At 43.8% G+C, this 24,598-nt stretch overlaps 1 protein-coding gene across 3 annotated transcripts in view; it reads left to right on the forward strand.

Moving 5' to 3' along the window:
• Window positions 1-10,637: 10,637 nt before the first annotated feature.
• Window positions 10,638-24,598, forward strand: part of sgcg (sarcoglycan, gamma) — a 599,427-nt gene continuing 585,466 nt past the window's right edge. For 2 of the 3 annotated variants that reach the window (XM_080197918.1, XM_080197920.1), the window contains exons 1-2: window positions 11,215-11,250; window positions 11,836-11,981. The gene's annotated coding sequence lies outside the window, so the exon portion shown is untranslated. Of the gene's footprint in view, window positions 10,829-11,214; window positions 11,251-11,835; window positions 11,982-24,598 lie in introns of those variants that run through there. The other variant, XM_080197919.1, reaches the window with a different exon arrangement.

Raw genomic sequence — 24,598 nt, forward strand, 5'->3', positions numbered from 1 at the left:
AGCCACTCACCATCCTGACTTGAAAATATATCTCTTTTCTGTCTCTGGGTCAAAATCCTGGAACACACTCCCTATCACTGTGGTTGCTCCTAAACTGCAGTGGTTCAAGAAAGCAGCTCACCACCACTTTCTCATTTCTCAAGGGCAATTAGGGATGGGTAATAAATGCTGGCCTTGCCAATGACACTCACATCCCATGAACAAAGTTTTAAAAATCACAAGAGCCCCACATCCACGATGCCAGGCCCTACCCTCCTCCACATGTCCCTGCACCCACTCCTTCTCTCCATGCCTCAGCCAGACTTCACATGCCTTCTCTTCCCTCTGAGCCCACACCAATTACAGTCCCCATTGCCCACTCTAACTGTGACCCCTCCTTATGAATGCTATCTGTTCTTTTGGATTCCATGACCTCCCCCATGAGACCCCCCCCAGCTCCAGACACTCTCTCTACCTCAGACTCCTTCCTTGCCCACACTTCCTCCCCCACTGCTGGACTCACTCCCTACTTTGGTCAGTCTCCCGTCTTGTGCTCTTTTGACTGACTCCACCCAATCTTATTTGTCACCTTGTTGAGCGATACTCCCAGCGTGGAACAAGCAGCTGCTACTCACCCTGTCCCTGGCAAGTTGACTAATTCGTCTGCTGCATGTCACTTATATGCAAGTCACGATCTTGCCTTGTCCTACCCTTGTGATGAAGCAAGATGATAAGTTCAGGTGGGAAACGAAAAATCAGAAATGCGCCTGGCTTTTCGCCTCCCCCGATTGTACTGGCCTTATTTTGCCGGTGAAGTGGATTTAAATATTAATGATTTGCCGAGGTTCTTCCCAGCGAGAATCCCAGCTGACAGTGCTTATCTGGCATCATGGCAGTGTCCACCAGGCAGTTTGGCACTGGCCACTTGGCATCCTGGCAGTGCCCGCTTGGGCAATGTAACTATGCCAGGGCAGTGTCAAGGGGGTGAGGCCTGAGTGGGAGCGGACTTTAGGGGTTGGAGCTATGATGGGGGGTGGGATGAGGGGAACTCTGTCTGATGATGGGGGACCTTGCTGGGGGGAGGTGACCGGCGGGATGGGGGGAGAGGGCACTATGCAGAATGGGTGGCAATTGGAGAGGGACGGATGGAAAGGGATTCTGCAAAAGGGGTGGCGATTGGGATGAGAGGCAAGGAAACTCTGCCGGGGTGGATGGTGGTGATGTCCATGGGGCAGGTGGGAGACTGGCACAGGGGCTGATCAGCACTGGGGAGGGTCTCAATGCCTGTGGGAGGGGGTCGTGATGTGTGTGGAGTGGGTGGAGGATCAGCAGGAGACCTCTCACTGTGCAGAATTCAGCAGCTGACTCCCCAGCAAGCTTAGAATCCATTGCACCCCCACCCCCCGCACCCCTCCCCCCACCTCGTCACTGGTGCGAAACGCTTCCTGGCTCTTTTTTGCACAAAGTGCCATAAGATTGCCTTTTCAAACTCACCCCCAAAAAAAGCCTGAAACTCATGTTCTTGCTTACATTCATCACTTCAATATTTTCATAAGGTCACACCTGCAGCCATTAATCTGAAGTCACATATTTCCCATTGGCAGATAACTTAATTGGAAACTGTTCCCTCTCTGGGTCTCTTCCTTTTGGGATCTCTCCCTATCCTCTAACTAGGACACTGGTTCCCCAAAGACACTGTGCTCCCAGTCATCTGACCCGGTCTGCACATGGACAAAAGCTCTCGAGGTCTACAATAATCTCACCAAGGCCAGTTTTCCATCTCCAATAAGCCATTTATTTACAGTGATAGTCAAATTCTATTCACAGAGTGCAAATAAGCCCCAAGTCTATTGACTGCTGGGTTGAGTGGTTCTCCAAGTTCTCTAAGGCAGTCTTCACGACACATAACAGTGCAGATTTGCTGAGCAAAGACTGATAGCCAACTTCTGCACACATGAGCACAACCTCAACTGGGATTTTGGGTTCATGTCACACTGTCTGTAATGCCCATGACTTGCTTGGACTTGCAAAATCTCACTAACTGTCCTGTCTGGAGACAATACACATCTCTTTAACTTGTGCTTAACGGTCTCTCCACTTATATTTTCTGTATCTTCAAGACTTGATTAGCTGTAAAGACTCGCATTTCAATCATTATTCTGTAAATTGAGTTTGTGCCTTTATGTGCCCTGTTTGCGAAAAGATCTCCCACTCACCTGACGAAGGAGCAGTAAGTGCTCCGAAAGCTTGTGGCATTTGTGACCAAATAAACTTGTTGGACTTTAACCTGGTGTTGTAAGATTTCTTACTGGGTTGAGTGGAACCAGCTGCTTTTAAGCCTCACCCCCATCACCCCCTCCCCCACCCCTGCTCCTTCCCTCTTGAGCAAGCTTCCACTTGTCTAATCAGGGACCTCATACTCAGCAGGGTCCAGAGACATCTATTGATGATCCCCTGTGGCCAACATAACAAGATCTAGCAGGAGTTGAAGTTCCCAACTTCCGCTTTCAATGTCAAGGTATGTCTGACTTTCCAAACACTACATAACCCAATGTAAAGAACATTGTTTCATGTTTCAGGTCCCTTGCAGTGACTTTTTAACCAATGAAATATTTGCTAGAAACCACTGTTAATGTACAAGATGAACACAAATATAAATTAGCCGGAGTTAATGGCCCATTTCCATCTTGTACATTCCATGTAATTCAACGTAAAAAAAATTATATTTCATGTTCCATATCCGTTACAGCTAGAAAACAGATGAGATCTTAGAAATGATATTTTCCAATGAAGGATTCTTCAGAAATTTTCCTGCTCAACTGCTGTAACTTTGGCAGAAGTTTTGTAGCAAGCCCTCAGGTACATGTATATACAGCACTTGGATGGATACTGCACACTGAAAGAAAATCTTTTGGATGAAATTGAAGAAAATTTACAACATCTGCTGGTGATATTATTTAGCCTGTGATGCAATTTGTAACATAAACATATTTCTGTAGAATCATAGAATCCCTACAGTTGTAGAAGGAGGCCATTTGGCCCATCAAGTCTGCACTGACAACAATCCCACCCAAGAGTGTGCATCTCAGGACAAAATAGAATAAATAATTTCTCATTTTACCACATTTTGCGATTTCAAGAAGGAATTAAACATAACTCGTGGGACTAAAGAGGTCAAGGGATATAGGGGGAAGGTGGGATCAGGATATTGAATTCGAAGATCAAACATGATCAAAACGGACAGTGGAGCAGGCTCGAAGGGCTGACTGGCCCACACGTACTTCTAGTTTCTATGCTACCTTTTTTTATTAATTTGTGGGACATGGGCGTCGCTGGCTGGCCAGCATTTATTTCCCGTCTCTAGTTGCCCTTGAGAAGGTGGTGGTGAGCTGCCTTCTTGAATTGCTGCAGTCCATGTGCTGTGGGTTGACCCACAATACTGCTAGGGAAGGAATTCCAGGATTTTGACCCAGCCACTGCAAAGGGACGGTGATATATTTCCAAGTCAGGACCTTATTTTAATGAGTGTATTCATTTGCTTAGATGGTAAAAAAATTTAATAACTAGAATAATTGGACACACCAATGGCAACATACATCAAGAGGAATCTGTCCATGCACAAAAAATGAGCTCTTTTATTTGAAATAAGGATAATGTTATGTAAGATAACATTCTCCATTTAATATGCAATTGGGTTTAGAACCTATTCCATTTTAGTACAGTTTAGGAAATGGAAGAATTGAGTCAGATTGGGAATTATGTTGAAAGCTATACATTACTGACTGAAGTATGTTCAACAACTTTGATTTTTCTGTGTTCTCACAAGGAGACTGACTAGTCTGGCTGATATTTTGCTAATAGCATATTGATTATTTGAATAAGTGTCACAGGGAACTGATTAAGTAATCAACGTTCCGGTCTTAATTTCAATTCATCGACATGTCAGCTTGCATGTCGGCCTAGGTACATTTTGGACATGGAAGACAGACTAATGCTGTTAATTTATTAGGTAATTTCAAACGACATTAAAATGTCAATGTTAGTTTTAAAATATGAACTTATAAATAAGCAATTAATTACATCTATCAGTCACATTGAGCCGTTCGATAATCATTATTAACAAACTAAAATAAGGAAATTTGTTAAATATGCTTCTTAAAATGAAACAAAAGAAGTCATCATTTTGCCAGCAAGGAGGAAAAGAAGCCAAGGGGATGTAGCGTTAGACCTGTATATAGGAGTATAAGCGATTACCTTATTGAGGTCTATAAAATCATGAGGGGTATGGATAGGGTGAAGACACATAGTATTTTTCCCAGGGTTGGGGCTTTGAGAGCATAGGTTTAAGGTGAGAGGGGAAAGATTTAAAAGGAACCTGAGGGGCAACTTCTTCACACAGAGGGTGGTGGTGTATATGAAATGAGCTTCCAGAGAAAGTGGTTGAGGCAGGTACAATAGCAACATTTAAAAAGCATTTGGATAAGCAGGTGGACGGGAAAGGATTAGAGGAATATGGGCCAAATGTGGGCATTTGGACTAGCTGGTAAGACACCATGGTCAGCATGGACCAGTTGGGCTGAAGGGCCTGTTTCCATGCTGTATTACTCTATTACTCCATGTTCACTGTCTGTCCAATGAATATTCTCTTTTAATTTAGGGATCATCCACAGGGATGATTGATGCTGGTGTATAAGAGGAAAGATTATGGTCTTTGTGAAGAAAAATATTGATGGAAGATAAACTGAATCTAGTTTGATTAGTGCTAAGGATCATGGCTGTCCTGATGTCAGTAACTGGGCGGGATTTTCCGGCTGCACTCACCCTGAAACCGGAAAATCCGGTACCAAGAGTGGTATGTTGGATGTCCATAATGAAAAGGATGAGGAAACTGTTAAACTGGTGTAGCCTATCGGAAGAATCATGGTGGCCCTGTGGTCAGCACTGCTGTCTCAAAACACTAGGGGCCCAGGGTTTACTTCCACCTTGGGTCACTGTGCGGAGTCTACACATCCTCCCTGTGTCTGCATGGGTTTCCTTCTGGTGCTCTGATTTTCTCCCACAGTCTGAAAGAGGCACTGGCTAAATGCTGTGGATATGCTAAATTCTCCTTCAGTGTACCCAAATAGGCACTGGAGTGTGACAACTAGGGGATTTTCACAGTAATTTCATTGCAGTGTTAAGGTAGGCCTATTCATGACATTAATAATAAATAAATAAACTTTAAATACAGTCACAGGTGTAGGTGTGAGCAGACCTGGAGAAATGAAGAATAAATAGAACTGAGGTCAGAAGAAATCAATTCCATGGGGCAGGAACAGGCTGAAATGATGGGGTTATCTTTCTTTGGGAGGAGCTCATGGAAGTGTCTATTTGAGGCTGGGAGACTATTAGGTTGGAAGTTGTAGGGGGAAGATTGCTGTGGGTGGCATGGTGACACAGTGGTTAGTACTGTTGCCTCACAACTCCATGGACCTAAGTTTGATTCCTGGCTTGTGTCACTGTCTGTGTGGAGTTTGTACATTCTCCCCATGTCTGCGTAGGTTTCCTCTGGGTGCTCTGGTTTCCTCCCACAATTCAAAGATGTGTGGATTAGGTTGATTGGCCATGCTAAATTGTCCCTTAGTGTCCTAGGATGCATTGGTGAGAGCGATCAGCAGGGTAAATATGTGGAGTTATGGGGATAGGGCTTGGGTAGGATTGTTGTCGGTGCAGACTCAATGGGCTGAATGGCCTCCTTTTGCACTGTAGGGATTCTATGTTCTGCGTAGGAGGTGAGGTCAATGACAAGTCCTGGGAACGATGGCTAGGTTTTAAGTTGTGCGGTCATGGCTGGGTGGAAATGTTGGCTTCCAGTTTTTGCTGTCTCTCAGTCCAATGTGTACTTCCCTGCAGTCTCCCTCAGAAGCCTACACCAATGGGAGAAATCAGCCACAGGCATCACCAAAGCAGATAGGATTCAGCTTCCGCTACACGAGGACCCTTCTGTCCTAAGAAATACTTGCTGTAATGAAGCAGCCCATCACCTCAAGAGCTCCTGTTTGTCACTGTGGGAGTGTTGAGGGGAAATTAAAGGTCTCCCATGGCGGTAGGAACACACAGCTGTTTATGTTGATTGAAGAATTGTTACAGCTGTTAATTTGTGCAGAAAAGCCTGAGGGAAACAGATACATAATATTTCTAAACTTACAGCCATTGTTTTTGGATAGTGGAGAGGGATGTCAGTTTTGAATGATTAGATGTATGTTAAAACAAGAAACATAAAAGCAGGGATGATATAGCAGGAAGAAAACCAATGATTCAGCTGAATGTGTCCCTTATGAGATGTGCTCACATTTATGTGGCATCTTGTAAAGGTTGCTGTTGTGCACATTTTCTCTGGAGTGGGGGGTTAACTGCTTGCCTTCCCTGCTGACTTTCATTATCCTCCTCTTTATTCCCTTCACAGCAGAGAAATGGGGGGCTGCCCCGAAGAAAGGTCAGCCTCCTGTGAAGAAAGGGCAACAGAGACACTAACTGAAAAGAAGGACCACAGCAAGAAGGTTCAGCGCATTCAAAAGAAATTCCTTCCCTTCCATTCGCTTTTATTTAACACCATCATTGCCAGTCTCCTGCCACCCACTGTTCAACAACATTCTGGGAGTCCAGAACTAGGGGTCATAATTTGAGGATAAAGGGTGAAGCTTTTAGAACTGAGGTGGGGAAAAATTTCTTCACCCAGAGAGTTGTGAATGTGTGGAATTCACTACCACAGAAAGTCGTTGAGGCCAAAACCTTGTGTGATTTCAAGAAGAAATTAAATATAGGTCTCGGGACTACAGGAATCAAGGGATATGGGGGGCAGGGAGGGGATCAGGATATTGAATTCGATGATCACCCATGATCAAAATGAATAGCAGAGCAGGCTCGAAGGGCTGAATGGTCTACTCCTGCTTCTAGTTTCTATGTCTCTATTTCATTTATCTATTCTTTTGTTTTGAGGCACTTCTAAGATGGTAGAGGAGGAATACCAGTGTTGACCTTTGGGATTTTATTTGAGTTTTGTTTGCATGTGGTTGCTGGGATAGTGGTGGACATAGATCACTGTTGGACATGGTGCATTAAGAGTTAACAGTCAAGGTGGACTGTATAAGTCATAGCTTTTAATGTATCAACAGACTGCCCAGGTAGAGGTAGAGAGGTAGACCTGTACACTGCCAACTATAAGTAAATAGAAATGAACGATGTTCCACTCCAGCTGTCTTAACATCTGTGAGGAATGACTATGCAAGGAAATATGTGACTCTAACATGAGTGATTACTGTGTAACATATTTAAGTAAAGGGATCAATTAACCATTATATAGAATGTTAAAATTTGGATAAGCAATTTATCTTTGTTAAGGTTTGAGGCAGTTAACATATAGACAATAGAGCTGACCTCCAGAGGTGAGGTGAGAGTGATAGCCCTTGACATTAAGGCAACATTTGACCGAGTATGACATCAAGGAGCCTTTGCAAAACCAGAGCCAATGGGAATCAAGGGAAAGTCCTTGGAGTCATACAAGGCACAATGCAAGTTGGTTTTGGTTGTTTGATGTCAATTATTTCAGTTCCAGGACATCATTGCAGGAGCTGCTCAGGATAATATCCTTGGCCCAATCATCATCAGCTGCTTCATCAAAGACCTTCCTTCCATGATAAGGTCAGAGGTAGGGATGTTCACTGATGATTGCACAATGTTCAGCAACATTTACAACCCTTCCTGTACTGCAGCAGTCCATATTCAAATGCAGTAAGACCTGGTCAATATCCAGGCTTTAGTTGATGTTTGACAAGTAACATTTGTGCCACACAAATGCCAGACAATGCAACGACCATCTCCAACAAGAGAGTGTCAGACAATTGTCCCTTGACATTTAATGGCATTACAATCACTGAATCCCTTACAATCAACATCCTGGAGGTTACCATTGATCAGAGAGTGAACTGGACTAGCTATATAAATACTGTGGCTACCAGATCAGGTCAAAGGCCAGGAATCCTGTGGTGAGTGACTCACCTCCTGATTTTCCAAAGCCTGTTCACCATCTACAAGATACAAGTCAGGAATGTGATGGAATACTTTCCACTTGCCTGGATAAGTGTAGCTCCAACAGTATTCAAGAAACTTGACACCATCCAGGACAAAGCATCCCAATTTATTGGCACCCCATCCACAAATATTCATTCCCTCCACCACTGATGAACAGTGGTGGCTGTGTGTATCATCTATAAGAAGCATTGCAAGAACTTACCTAGTTTCCTTAGGTAGCACTTTGTAAACCCATGACCACTACTATCTGGAAGGACAGGAGCAACAAATGCTTGGGAATAGCAGCACCTGGAGGTGTCCCACCAAGTCACTCACCATGCTAACTCAAAATTATATCACTGTCCCTTCACCGTCACTGGGTTAAGATCCTGGAACACCCTAAGTTTACTGTGGGTGTACTTACACCTCAGGGACTGCAGCAGTTCAAGAAGACAGTTCACTACCTCCTCCTCAAGAGCAACTAGGGATGGGCAATAAATGCTGACCTAGCCACTGATGCCCATATCCCATAGCTAAATTCAAATATTCGTCTAATGGGGTGGCACAGTAGTACAGTGGTTAGTACTGCTGCCTCACAATGCCAGGGACCCAAGTTCAATTCCTGGCTTCGGTCATTGTTTGTACGGAGTCTGCACATTCCCTGCATCTGTGTGGGTTTCCTCCGGGAGCTCTGGTTTCCTCCCACAGTCCAAAAGATGTGCTGGTTAGGTGCATTGGCCATGCTAAATTCTACCTCAGTGTACCTAAACTGGTGCTGGAGTGTGGCGACTAGGGATTTTCACAGTAATTTCATTGCAGTGATAAAGTAAGCCTATTTGTGACACAAATAAATAAAGTTTAAAACTTTAGTTAGCCATGAAGGAATTGAAGGGATTAGAAATGCAAAAATGTACTTATCAGTGAAATGTACTTACAAAATTGTAGATGTGGGCAAGTTTCCAGAGCTGATAGAGAGAGAAATCTAGTGCTGTTCTTGCATTGCACTATATCACCTATACAATACAGAAATCTATTCTCTGCAGGCAACTACCTTGTGTTTACTCAAAGTGAAAAGCACAGGAGGTAGACTAAACACTCAAACAGAAAACTGCAATGAGTTGTCAGCTGGCAGACACTGGACCATTCCAGGATGACACTTGGCACATCACTAGCATCAGTCAATTAGTCGCACACAGACAAATGAATCAAGTCACCGGTTGTTTGCTTGCTGCAGAAAACCTGTTCATCCATTTTCTCAAACACAATTGACAGCAGCATGGCAGGATAAAGCAATTGTGCAGAGCGTAAGGATTCCCAAGGTCTAGGAGATCATAGCTTACATCTGTACCCATGCTCACTTCATCAATCTGTTTCAAAAGGAAAGAATTCAACTTCAAGTCCATACTGTGGTGTAAGGGTCTGGCACATGTAGGACAGGATTTTCAAACTGTGCTTGCCCCAAAACCGGAAAATCCTGCCCAAGGTCAATGGACTTTTGCGTGGTCTGCCTCCGCCCTCCCCCCCCCCCCCCAACCCGCTACAATTACAGTGGCAGGTGGGATGAGAAAATTCCCTCCATAAGTCAATGTGGGACACAGTACAGTACTGCCCATACAGTGATGTGAGAGAGCACATGATGGGCACCCAGAGTCAGTCTCCTGTGGGACTGAGCAGTGTGTACCAGCCTGTATGGAGACAATGTCTAGCTTGTACCCTTTACTATATAACTGCAAATAGTTTCAGAGTCAATAAAGACATACAGTTATAAACAATGTGCTGGAAAAGTTCAGCAGATCTGGCAGCATCTGTGGAGTCCAATATGACACTTCTTTGAAAGGAAGAGCCTTTCCAGCACTTACTGTTGTTATTTCAGAGCTCCAGCATCTGCTGTATTGTGCTTTTAAGTCTCGCAGTTGACTGAGGTACGATTAGGGAGACTTCTTCAGACTTAGCGAACTGTAACTTACACCCTAACAACAATTATGTTACAGCCACACGGCACCGTGTCAGCTGGCTTTCCTCGCACCTTCATCTTCAGGCAGCTTATCATGTGAGCATCCATTCACTCAGAAAGGGCAGTTTCTGGGTGCCTCTGAGGAGACCAAGACTGTCCCTCTAAAACCAGTTGGCACCTATGAGTTTTCTCAGTGTTGCACTGCTCGAATGAGGTCTGTTCCATCTCTCACCCACAATTTTAATGATGGGTAAGTAACAAATAAAAGGCAGCATTTCTCGGAGTGTGCGGCCGTTGGAGTAAAATATCAGTCAGCCCCTGTTAGTTTAAAGTGAATAGAAAAACTCTTTCTGGGGGTGAGGGGGAAGACTAGCAGTGACCGCGAAGGCAACTTCATTGAAGAACTGTCAGCGGGCCACTGTGATCAGATGTGCGACTATTTTCGGGACTTAAAATAATGTAACAACGCATCTCAAAAGTAGAATTTTAAAGGCAAAATGAGTCAGTGTGTTTTTTAATGCTTGGCATTTCTGAGGGCGTTCCTGTTGGCGTGCTTCCTCACTGCCTTTTCCAGGCTTTCCTTCAGATGCCGCTAGTCAAGAGGCTGAAGGAGGAGACAGGAACACACAGCGCCTGGGCTCCCAACCTCGGGCAACAGCGGCGTCTCCAGGAGCTGGTGTGGGAGGGCAGTGCATCCAGGGGAACTCTGAGCTACCACACTCAACAGTGCTGGTGTGATTCTCCCCGCTCCAGCAGGAGGCTCGGTAATGAACTACAGAGACCAGAGTGCAAAGTGAGCGCAGGCGTTGCCAAGCCCGGAGTGGGGGAGCCTTTCCCCCGAGTCAGGTATTTATTTGTTACCGCTGCTGTGTGCCAATAATCTGAATTCAATCACGTTTCGCCCTGCTCTGTGTCACACACTGGATTCAATCACACACAAAAAAGCTAAAGATTTTAAAAAAATTGTGATGGCCACGTGTAGAAGAAGTGTTATAAATGTGTATTTTTTATATTAAAAAGGGAGCTGACTGGCAAATGTAATTTGGGAGGGATGTTGCGAGGTATTAATCTTGGCATGCTTGGGCAGAAATGAGTGTATCTGCCGCTAGGTAGGCCGGGTGTTAGCATGTAAAAAAAAAGGCGTGGTAAGATGATGATGAAAATGAACTTGTCAGAATTTGTTACTGTATAACACTGTTGCGGAGTACTCCGTTATTGGTGACTTACCCCGTCATTGATACAGGACTAGATTCTCGCAAAGGGTTCAGGTAAGTTTCATTTTAATTGGTATTTGCCATGTTGCATTTCTTATTAATTAGACTCATTATTGTCCAGGTTTTCTGAGCAACGAACAGCCACACACCATGTTTTTTAAACTATCCAAGATAACCCCCTCCAGAAGTATTCTGACATGCTGGTCACACTTTGCCAATTCTATCATTGCAAAACAAATATCTTTGTGCACACTGTGGCTGATTTTAGAGGCAGGAGCAGGCAAAGATATTTAGGCAACTTTTAAATAGTCAGGGAGCCCGGTGGGATTCCCGTTGCGGATTTATAGTTGAGAGGAATTTCCACATAATCCGCTTCTGAGTCTCAGAGGAACGTACCTTGGAAACAGAGGATTTGACCATTCGCCGCTAGCATTTTGGCATTTTGTAAAAAAGAGATCAGCTCTACTTCACGTGTGTTGGGTAATGCTGTACATGCATCCTTTAGAACAAGTAGCCGCCACATGTGTCTCCCGCACTTCTCCCTGTTAACGAGTTTACCCAGCCGGTGGGAGACCCGGCGGGGTGGGGGCTGGTCTCTGTCATGTCCTTTTCATAGTTCTGTTCTATTTCTAACGCCAGACAGAATTTGGAGCCACTCCGAACACACCACACCGGTACCTGTTCAGCAGGCAGAGAGAAAAGAATTAAAGAGAGACAGAATTTCAACATAATCGCTGCACCCGACGGAACACTGTGCACAGAAATTCATTTCTCACCTCATTCAGGTCTGTTCAGCAGCGACTGCTATCTATTTACTGGCTTTTTATTTTGCCGTGGGATGCGGTTCAAAAGCTGCCACATCCCAACAGGCAAGCAAGTTCAGGAGCAATGCTATCAGTATATGAGTTTGAAGCAAGATTAAACGGTGTGAGACAGTGAGACTGGGAAGCTTCCAGTCCGTGTTTGGACCCCACTTCTGCTTCTTAAACAAATCTGTTTAACATAAGCAGCAATCCTGTGGTGACAATTGGTAAATGATCCAAATTTTGTTGTCAATACCTTTAGATATTCTTTATTGGCTTACCTTCAGAGATTAAGGATAACCATTCTAACCTGGTTTGACCTTTTTGCGATGTTTGTTACAATAACTTTGGGTTAAAGATCGGAACGCTATTATGTGCCCTGTTGTACGAATCGGGAAATACCTTTGCTGGTGGGACCCAGGTACGCGAGTCCCTTTTAACTATGTCCAAGCTGGCAGTAAGTAAGCAGTTTACTCCTGGAGTGAAGGCCATTCCTTTGATTTGTTTGATTGTTTGTCTCATGCACCAGTATTGCGATTGATTTCAGGTACCTCTCAAAGGATTATCATTTCAGATTGTCTCCAAACCAAACTGTTCTGCAGTTTGATACAGCTGTGAGCGATGTGACATATAAAAGCGGTTGGTAACAATTACTGAAAGGTGGTTTACAATAGCCACTTTATCCAGTTTTCAGCATGCCTGTACTGGTGTCACTGTAACCTGCATCGGACATGTGCTGGCAGATGCTTAAGTATCAGGTCTAACTCTTTCATATTGAATTCTTGGGGATCAAATGAACTAACTGGCACCTCTTTAGGTGTCCCTCATTCTAATATGGGACGAGCCTCTTCCAGTACATTGGGGAAACGGGTTGGTTGAACCACAGATCCTAATTTTGCCCCCGAAATCCTTGCCCCAGACTGACACTGTCTCAGCAACCGACCTTCCCTTTATTTAGTTGATGACAATGCTTTTCAATGTCAGGGAAAAATATTCAGGAAGAATTGGGGGCAGCTTTTAACTGGCGCATGCAATGTCCTCAAATCATATCATTACCATTAACTGTATTGTCAGAACAGTTTCAGCCGAGGACGATGTTCATTGGCCCATCGTGTCTGTATTAGCTCTCTGCTCGACCAATTCACAGGTGCCAACCCGCTTACCTTTCCCCTCTGAACCCTGCAAGATTTTCCTCTTCACTCAGTGATCCAATTCCCTTTCGAAAGAATTTGTCTCCGTTGCACCGCCAGACAGTGCATTCCAGATCCTACTGCCAACTGCGGAAAAAAGTTTTTCCTCGTATCTGTTGTTTCTTTGGCCAAGCACCTTAAACTGTATCCACTGGAGCCCCATCTTTTCACCAATGGGAGCAATCCTTCCGCATCCACCGCATGATAGCGGTATTCAAAATCCGAGTGGCCGGGGCAGCAGAGACTATCGCCATTGGTGGGAGATTGGAGAATCAGAGGACACTGATTTACGGTAATTGGTGAAAGAGACGATGGTAACATGAGGAAATTTTTTTTTACGCAGCAAGGGATTAGGGTCTGAGATGCACTGCCTGAGGGTGTGTTAAAGGCAGATTCAATCACAGCTTGCAAAAGGGAATTGGAGCATTATCCAGAGAAGCTTGCAGGGCCGCTGGGAGGGACACTAAGTGGCAACGGGGAATATGGTCTCTTTCTGTGCTGTAACACATCTATCATTCTGTGGCATGTTGGCATTAAATTTCATCTGCCACCTGCTCATCCATTCCATCAACTTGTCCATGTCTTTGGAAGATTAACACTATCCATGTCCCAGTTCATAATACTCACCAGTTTCATATCATCTATAACTAGGCTTGAATATATAACATGAAGAATGAGGTTATGGCACTGGGGAGTCCCAATGTCAATCTTTGTCACATCAGTAAACTGACGAGCCCCCCTCACTCAGCTCTGATGAAGAGTCATCCCGACTCAAAACACTGGCTCTATTCTCTCTCCACAGATGCTGTCAGATCTGCTGAGTTTCTCCAACATTTTCTGTTTTCATTCATCATTACTTTATGCTTCCTTATCGTCAGAAAGTCAATTCTCCATCAACATTGCATTGTCCCTTTAATACCATGTTCTATAACTTTCCTCATCAGTCAGTTGTGACAGACATTATCAATGCCTTTTGGAAGTCCGTGTACATCATTACATCAACCACATTACCCTAATGTATCATCTGTTATATTATGATCCCTGTAGAGATCTCTGTAAAGCATTGGAGAGAGTGCCGAGGAGATTTACCAGGATGCTGCCTGGTTTGGAGGGTAGGTCTTATGAGGAAAGGTTGAGGGAGCTGGGGCTTTTCTCTTTGGAGTGGGGGAGGGTGAGAGGCGACTTAATAGAGGTTTGTAAGATGATGAGGGGGGTAGATAAGTGGATGTGCAGAGGTTATTTCTTCAGGTGGATGTAGCTGTTACTAGGGGGCATAACTTTAAGGTTCATGGTGGGAGATATAGGAGGGATGAACGAGGTAGATTCTTTACTCAGAGAGTGATTGGGGTGTGGAATGCACTGCCTGCTGTGATAGTGGAGTTGGGCACTTTAGGAACTTTCAAGCGGTTATTGGGTAGGCATATGGAACACACCAGAATGATAGGGAGTGGGATAGCTTGATCTTGGGTTTGGACATAGCTCGGCACAACATTGAGGGCTGAAGGGCCTGTACTGTGCTGTACTGTTCTATGTTCTATGTTCACGTTATATTTGATTTTCTGATGACTGACAAAAAGAATCACACAAGGATCTTTCAAGACTTGCCGTGACAAACAAACTAAAAGCAACATTGACTAAACGTTATTCAGTAGGCAACTTATACTTTAAACAGTAGAAGGTTTCCCCAGTTAACATTTTATAATGATCAGAAATTCTATGTCACCTTTATAATTTACACTATCCCTGAAGTGGATACTTTCTCCTTGAAGCAGTCCAAAGTTATTCTCAACACCTGATGACTGTTACTTTTTTTCCTTTTCCATTGGGTAACATCTGATCCCAGAACTGACTTCCACAGTGTAAGTTGCAAGATTCCTTTCCTGCAGGCCAAATGAGATGAATCCTCCGACTTCTAGGCTCAGTGACATCTCAGGAAAGCCTGTAATCCAGTACTACAATGAGTTGTCATGGACTCTTGAATTTGCAAAACCATCTCCATTGCCAATGTTAATCATATGGGCCATGATTCCAGGAAGAAATGCCAATTGGACATCCCCTAGATCCTCAACTCCATTATAGTTTAGAATTAAAGAGGCAGTTTAAAGTATAACTGTTTACAAAAGCTGTCATTCCTAACACTACTTTGTGAAACTTGGCAATAATCTACACAGTCTGCACAAATATATTTGCCAGAATCCGCAGCTGTGAACATCTTCCACTTCACAGCAAAACCTTAGATTTGGGCTCCTTTTTGATTTGATTTGATGTGATTTATTATTGTCACATGTATTAGTATACAGTGAAAAGTATTGTTTCTTGTGCACTATACAGACAAAGCATAATGTTCATAGAGAAGAAAAGGAGAGAGTTCAGAATTTAGTGTTAAAGTCATAGCTAGGGTGTAGAGAAAGATCAACTTAGTGCGAGGTTGATCCATTCAAAAATCTAATGGCAGCAGGGAAGAAGCTGTTCTTGAGTCAGTTGGTATGTGATCTCAGACTCTTGTATCTTTTTCCTGACAGAAGAAGGGGCAGAGAGCATGCCTGTGGTGTGTGGGGCCCTTAATTATGCTGGCTGCTTTTCTGTGGTAGTGGGAAGTGTAGACAGAGTCAATGGGTGGGAGGTTGTCCACATAAGAACCTCCCAGACACATTGGACAGAATGCAGAGCTTGTTTCGTGACCTCATTCATTCCCCATTTTACTGCAAATACCCAAATTTTGCACTCTAAACTTCTTATTTGTAACCATTAATTCATCAAAAAAAACTCAAGCAAGTTTATTAAAAACAATCTGCCTATATCAGATCAATGCCAGATTTCCTTAATTAACCCACATTTGCACAAATGCATTATTGTCTCTCAACTCTTCCCCCCTATCCAGGTTAAACTGACTGTCAAACTGCACTATTGACATACATTTTTCCAGAAATTCCATTGCTGGAGACTGCATAGAGCCGTAGAGGTCATAGAGGTTTACAGCATGTAAACAGGCCTTTCAGACCAATTTGTCCATGCTGCCCAGTTTTTACCAATAAGTTAGTCCCAATTGGCCCATATCCCTCTATACCCATCTTACCCATGTAACTGCCCAAATGCTTTTCAAAAGACAAAATTGTACCTGCTTCTACTGCTACCTCTGGCAGCTCGTTCCAGATACTCACCAAATTGCCCCTCTGGATCCTTTTGTATCTCTCCCCTCTTAGCTTAAACATATGCGCTCTAGTTTTAGACTCCCCTTCTTTTGGGAAAAGATGTTGACTATCTATCTTACCTGTGCCCCTCATTATTTTATAGGCCTCTATAAGATCACACCTAAGTCTCCTACGCTCCAGGGGAAAAGGTCCCAGTCTATCCAGTGTCTCCTTATAACACAAACCATCAAGTCCCAGTAACATCCTAGTAAATCTTTTCTGCACTCTTACTAGTTTAGTAATATCCTTTCTATAATTGGGTGACCAGAACTATACAAAGTAGAGCAAGTGTGGCCTTGCCAATGTCTTGTACAACTTCAACAATTCTGAAATGTTGTCATTATTCGTGCAACCCTCTTTGGAAAGAAAGCCTTACATTTCTATCACACCTTTCATGTCCTCAGGGTATCACAAAGCCAATGAAGTACTTCTTGCTGTGTAGTCAATATTGTAACACAGGAAACACAGCAGCCAAATTGCACACAAGATCCCACAAACAGTGATGTGATCATGACCAGTTCACCTGTTTTCGTGATTTAGCTAAAGGACAAATATTGGACAAGGACACCAGGAAGGACTTCCATGATCTTTCTCAAAATCTGCCCTTCACTTGAAAGGGTAGAGCTTCAGTTTGACATTTCATCCAAAAGACTGTTCTGCTGACAGTGTAGCACTCCCTCAGTACTACACTTGGAGTATTGCCTGAGATGTGTGTTCAAGTCCCTTTACAAACTTCTGACTCAGATGAAGAAGATGCTCTCCATTGAACCAAAGCTGACACATAATTCATTGTTGCCCAATTATCATCAGTAATTATACATTAAAAAATGATCCCCAGCTTAGGAAGGGCAAAATCAGTGTTTGAATTGACTGGACTTAGCTCAATTCAACACAGTCAAACATACATCAGGAAAATTCTAAGTGTTGAATGAGCAAGAAAACCTCCTGTTTTCTCACCTGTTTTTCCAGTGAGGTAAGTTGCATGCGTTTAAGGCACTCTGTGCAATAATGTGATTTCCATCAGTAAGAGGAGTGGGCAAAGCCTACTCATGCTGGAAAGCCGGCTGTGGACTGCTATGGGTGCTATTGTACACGTGCGCTGATTTCTCAGTATACTGTGTACAAATGCGCATTGTTTAATGGGAGAACTGTCAACCATTCACGCCCACCCCACACAATTGAGCTCAATTTTCCACCACTCTCATATTTCTCGCCTCACTATGCTACTCGATTAACGCAGTGGAGTGGAAAAATCCCGTCCATCACGTCTCTGAAATTTTAATCAATCCAGTGAGGCTATTATTTTTCTTCGAAAAGTGGAAGCAGTTGTCATTTTTAATTGTATGATGATAAAGAATGGAATTGATAAATCAGGCCCAAACAAATTGTTCAACACAGTGTCAGATTTAAACAGTAAAAAACAAATTCACAACAACAGGTGGAATTCTTTTTTGTTGTGCATTTGCTGTTCAAAACCATTGCTCAAAGGAGTCTAGGGAAGGTGACTTAGTCAGAATAATTCAGGAGACAGCAAGATTAGGTCCGAGGAGTGAGAGAAATAATGAGAAGTGGGTTCCAGTTTGTGGGGCACTGATTGAATATGATTGAATTTTACATCCAATTTGAGGGGGCAGGGGAAGTGTCGGTCCAAGACTAGTGTTGTAAGCTTAAATAAGGGCAACTATGAAAATATGAAAGTGGAGCTAGCTAAAGTAAACTGACAAACAAGGTTAAGTGACAGGTCAAAAAAGATGCAGTGGAGACATTTAAAGAAATATTTCAGAATACATAGAATAGACACATTTCAATGAGAATGAAAAATTCCAATGGGACAGCCCATCATATGTGGTTAAGTAAAAAAGTTAAAGAAAATATCAAATGTAAAGACTTTCTGGACTTTCAGAAGGCTTTCACAAGGTCCCACATCAGAGATTAGCAAATAAAATTAAAGTGCACAGGATGAGGAGTACTGTATTGAGATAGGTCGAAAACTGGTTGACAGAGAGGAAACAAAGAGTAGGAATAAACAGGTATTTTTCTAAGTGTCAGGCATTGACCAGTGGGATACTGCAGGGATCAGTGCTAGGACCCCAGCTATTCTTGTTTATTGAGCATGTAAGAAACAATACTTTTTACTGTATACTAACAGATGAGACAATAATAAATCAAATCAAATCTATTCACAATATGTATTCATGACTTAGAACAAAGAACAAAGAACAACCCAGCACGGGAAACAGGCGCTTCGGCCCAACGAGCCCGCGCCGCCGCATCACCCTACACCTATTCTACCGTGCGTGTCTACGAATGGAACCCCTAACTTAGCCAGATTCAGGGGAGAATAGTGTCAATTTGGTAAAACCAATCAGCCTAAGAGCACATCTTTGGGGTGTGGGAGGAAACCGGAGTGCCCGGAGGAAACCCACGCAACCACAGGGAGAATGCACAAACTCCCACAGACACAGGCCCAAATCCATGTATCTGCACAGCTAGCAGTGCTAGTCACCGAGCTGTTGCGGCGCCCGTCTACCGGTCCACGATCAAGCACACACACCGACACGAAGTACTAGGCCACTCCCGGAACTTCCAAGAGCAGCCCACGCACGACCCACCGTGTGCATGCCCCTCGTTTGACAACGAGGTGGACCTCCACCTGCAGAATAAAAAGACAAAAACGTTAATCTTACAAGCCTGCTTTTCCGGTGTCTCCCGAGGTTCTAACCTTATTTAATAGCCCCTACCATAACCCTCCATCCTCGTTTCACTCATGTGTCTATCTTACTGAACCTTAAACGAGTCCAACGTTCCTGCCTCCACCACCCTACTCGGTAGCGCGTTCCATACCCCCACAACTCTCTGCGTAAAGAACCTTCCTCTCATATCCAAATTATACCTCTCCCCCCTCACCCTTAAATCATGACCTCTCGTATTTGTACCCAGTCTAGGGAGCAGTCTCTCACTATTAACTCTATCTATTCCCTTCAGTATCTTATATACCTCTATCATGTCCCCCCTCAATCTCCGTCTTTCCAAGGAGAAAAGTCCCAGTTTCTCTAACCTTTCCTCGTAACCCAGCCCCTCCATGCCAGGCAACATCCTGGTAAACCTCCTCTGCACCCTTTCCAGAGACTCCACGTCCTTCCAGTAGTAAGGTGACCAGAACTGGACGCAGTACTCCAAATGCGGTCTAACCAACGTTCTATACAACTGAAGCATTAGACGGCAGCTTTTAAACTCTATACCCCTTCCTATAAAGGCTAACATTCCATACGACTTCCTAACAACCTTCTCCACCTGTGACGCAACCTTCATGGATTTGTGAACCTGCACTCCCAGGTCCCTCTGTACGTCTATACTCCTAATCTGTCTACCTTTTATCACATAGCTCCACTCTGCATTATTCCTTCCAAAATGCATCACCTCGCATTTGTCAGGATTAAATTCCATCTGCCACCTATCTGCCCAATGCACCAACCTATCTATATCCTGTTGTATCACCTGACAATCCAGTTCAGTACCCGCCAACCCTGCCATCTTGGTGTCATCAGCAAACTTGCTGATCACACCACCTACACTCTCTTCCAAGTCATTTATGTATACTACAAAGAGGAGAGGTCCCAGTACTGAGCCCTGCGGCACACCACTGGTCACTGGCCTCCAGCCCGACAAGGTCCCCTCCACAACTACCCTCTGTCTCCTATTACCCAGCCAGTTCTCAATCCACCTAGCTACCTGGCCTTGTATCCCATGCGTCTTAACCTTTTCTACCAGCCTACCATGAGGGACTTTGTCAAACGCCTTACTGAAATCCATATAGATGACATCAACGGCTCTCCCATCGTCAAGCGTTTTTGTCACCTCCTCAAAGAATTCCACCAGATTCGTAAGGCAAGACCTCCCCCTAACAAAGCCATGTTGCGTATCCCTAATCAGATCGCAACGCTCCAAATGCTCATACATCCTACCCCTAAGTATTTTTTCCATTAATTTCCCTACCACCGATGTCAAACTCACCGGTCTATAATTTCCAGGGTTATCCCTACTACCTTTTTTGAACAGCGGTACCACATTTGCTACCCTCCAGTCCTCTGGGACCTCACCTGTGTCCAAAGAAGAGACAAAGATTTGCGCCAGAGGCCCAGCAATTTCATCTTTCACCTCCCTAAGCAGCCTGGGATAAATACCATCAGGCCCCGGAGCTTTATCCGTCCTTACGCTATCTAAAAGCCCTAGCACTTCCTCCTTCGTAATAGATATCTCCTGCAACTGATCCTCCGCTCCCTCCAAGAGACCGCACGATTCCGAACCCCTCTCCTTCGAGAATACCGACGCAAAGTATTCATTCAGGAGCTCCCCCATTCCCTCCGGCTCAATACATAACTCTCCACTCTTGTCCCTAAGAGGACCAATTTTCCCTCTAACTACTCTCTTGCCTCTAATATAGGAATAAATTTAGATGAGGGAACTAAATGTACTACCTCAAATCTGCAGACAACACAAAGCTAGGTGGGAGAATGAGATGTGAAGAAGATGTAGAGATGCTTCATTGTGATTTGAACAAGTTGGGTGACTGGGCAAATGCATGGCAGATTCAGTACAATTTGGGTGAATGTGAGGTTATGCATTTTGGTAGCAAAAACAGGAAGGCAGATTATTATCTGAATGAAAACAGAAAATGCTGGAAAATCTCAGCAGGTCTGACAGCATGTGTGGGGAGAGAACAGAGCCAACGTTTTAAGTCTGGATGACCCTTCGTCAGAGCTGCTGAGATTTTCCAGCTGTTTCTGTTTTTGTTTCAGATTCCAGCATCTGCAATATTTTGCTTTTATATTATCTGAATTGTTGTAGATTGAGAAAGGGAAAGTGCAATGAGACCTGGGGACCCTGGAACACCTGTCGCTGAAAGTAAGCAAGCAGGTGCAGCAGGCAGTGAAGAAAGGAAATGGTATGTTAGCTTTCATAGTGAGAGGATTTGAGTACAGGAGTGGGGATGTCTTGTCGCAGTTATATGGGGCCTTGGTGAGACCACACCTGAAATATTGTGTGCAGTTTCTTTCCTCAGCTAAAACGGCTTCAAAGGCACTTCATTGGCTAGGAAGCACTTTGGGTCATTCCGAGATGATAACCGGGTTGGTCAGAATCTTATCACCATTCACGCTGGTGGGATTTTCCCATTCTGCTGCAGTGAGTGGAGATTTGGCTGGCCGACAAATTCTCCTGCAGAGGAATGGGAAAATCCTGCCAGCCTGAACGGTGATAAGATCCTGGTCAACACCGTTATGTCCGGTAAGATCGAACCTGATAGTTTTGCTTTGCTGCTGATTTGCCTGTAGCATCCACAGATTAATGTCTATTTCTAGTCAACAGTTCTGATTTGTCTCTATGTGAAAGAAATGAGGGCTCTTTTTACTCTTGGTTCGAACCGAAGAATCGAAACAAAAACAAACAATTAGCCCGAGAGTTAACTGATGCCACGGAAAGGCAGCTGTGTGTCATTATTTAGAAAAATAGTCTCCACCTTCTCCAGTGAAAATGTGAGTTTGGGCGTTTGGACTGTTGTTAATTTTCATGGTCTAAGCACATAGTGGAGAGAGAACTGGCATTTATATAGTGCCTTTCACAGCCTCGGGACAACCCAAATCACTTCATGGTCAATAAATTACCTTTGACGTGCAGCTACTGTTATGTAGGCATACACAGCAGCTAACTTACACGCAGCAAAGTGGTGGAATAAGATGAATAGGCAATTAATCTGTCTTTGGTTGAGTGATGAATTATCAGAATGTGAAGAAACCTCCACTTCTCGTCTTCAAATCGTGGCATGGACTCTTTTTTTCACAATTTACCACTTCTTCCAAAAGGCAGTACATCCAATAATGCAGTAGTCTTTCAATACTAAGCTGAAATGAAACTACACTACCCACGTAAACAAAACAGAAAATACTGGATAAACTCAGTATCTGTGGAGAGAAAAACAGTTAACGTTTCGAATGCGCATGACTCTTTATTGGAACTCTTAACTGTTTCTCTCTCTCCACAGATGCTGCCAAGCTGCTAAGTTTTTCCAGTATTTTCTGCTTTTATTTCAGATTTCCAGCAACATTTTGCTTTTATTTCAGTGCTCACCCATTGAAATCCTGGAGTGAGATTGTACCTCTTAAAGCATTAAACTGGACGAACAATGGTGCTAGTTTTGGAACTTGCTGTGGTAGAAGTCTCCTGGAGGAGCTCTTAGATTCAGTGATGAAACAACAATGATGATCTTGGTTTTGGCTCAAAGTTCAAGACAGTTTATTTTTGCCCCATGGAAACACGAGCAGGTCTGGAAGGAGGTGACTGTGAAGTTTCATCCCCAACACATGAGAGCAGTTCCCTTAGCCAGAGAGCAAAGGTGAGAACAATGATCTGGTTTCTCTTTTTGTCAGTATGAGACTTTGCAACAAGCAATTTCCTCCCTTGTTCTATGTGTTTCTACTCCAATCACAAATGGTAAGTACCCAATTCTCCTCATTCTAATCACACACAGACATAATAGTAATCCCTTTAATCACATTAATCACACTTGTGCTGAGCCCTCAAGCACAATCAGCATTCTGCTTTTCCCTGGTAATAATTGGAAAACACTTCACTTTATGAGTAACTCCTCTTCTATTTCGCATACGGGGAGGCAGTGACGTGGATTGTCACTGGGCTAGTTATTCAGAGACCCAGCGTAATGCTCCAGGGACCTAGGTTCAAATCCAATCATGACAGATGATGAAATTTGAATTCAATAAAAAATCTGGAATTAAGAAATGGTGACCATGAAACCATTGTCGACTGCTGTAAAAACCCATCTGGTTCACTAATGCCCTTGTGGGAAGGAAATCTGCCACCCTTAGCTGGCCTGGTCTACATGTGACTTCAGACCCACAGCAATGTGTGGTTGGCTCTTAAATGCCCTCAGGGATGGGCAATAAATACAGGCCCAGCCAGTGACACCCACATCCCATAAACGAATTTTAAAAAATTGCATTACTTAACTGCACATCATCACTGATCATCTTGCTGCTTGTCCCTCTCAGCATGTGCTCCATATGAAACTACCTCACATCCGTGCACAATTTTTTACATAACGTGCGCACTAACTGATACCGACTTTTCCTGCAGACCAAGCTGCTTGATGACATAAGGGAGAGCACTGGATCTGGGGGAACCTCTATAAAGCCTTCACTTAAGAATGGAAGAGCAAATGTTGGAGATACTTTGATCAGATTTGATTTATTATTGTCACATATATAGGGGTACAGGGAAAAGTATTGTTTCTTGCACCCTATACAAATAAAACATACAATTCATAGAGTACATAGGGGAGAAAGGAAGGAGAGGGTGCAGAATGCAATGCGGCAGTCAGACAGATAGCGTGTAGACAAAGATCAACTCAGTGCGAGGTAGAAACGTTCAAAAGCAGGGAAGAAGCTGTTCGTGAGTCGTTGGTATGTGACCTCAGATTTTTGTATCTTTTTCCTGGCATAAGAAGGTGGAAGAGAGAATGTCTGGGGAGCATGGGGTCCTTGATTATGCTGATTGCTTTTCTGAGGCAGCAGGAAATGTAGAAGGAGTTAATGGATAGGAGGTTGGTTTGCGTGATGGACTGGGCTACATTCACGACCCTTTGTAATTTCTTGCAGTCTTGGACAGAGCAGGAGCCATACCAAGCTGTGATACAACCGGAAAGGATGCTTTCGATGGTGCATCTGTAAAAATTGGTGAGAGTCGTAGCGGACATGCCAGATTTTCTTAGCCTTCTGAGAAAGTAGAGGCATTGGTGGGCTTTCTTAACTGTAGCATCAATGTGGAGGGACCAAGACAGGTTGTTGGTTATCTGGACACCTAGAAATTTGTGTCAGGCAATAGGAGAAGCATCAGAATTGTGAGGCTGGAGGGATAGCAGGGTGTCTATTTTCATATATTTTCTCCTTCCTCAAGCAATCACACTTGCCGGCAATGTGGCTGCATGGTACTCCCATTCATTTACTATTGCATAACCTTTCTATTACTAAATGAGGCGTGTCCCATTCCCCTTCATCAGATTCATCCAATGTCTTTGTTCTGACCCTCTGAAAGGGAGGGGGAACCACCATTGTAAAGATGCAGCATCATTTACTCCATCCTTTCTGAGCACCAACGTAGATATCAGCACCCTCAGTAGTGTTGGGAATGAGTTGGAGGAGCCTGC

Source organism: Carcharhinus amblyrhynchos, chromosome 10 (genome assembly GCF_965287045.1).
Source record: "Carcharhinus amblyrhynchos chromosome 10, sCarAmb.v2.hapA, whole genome shotgun sequence".
NCBI lineage: Eukaryota > Metazoa > Chordata > Chondrichthyes > Carcharhiniformes > Carcharhinidae > Carcharhinus > Carcharhinus amblyrhynchos.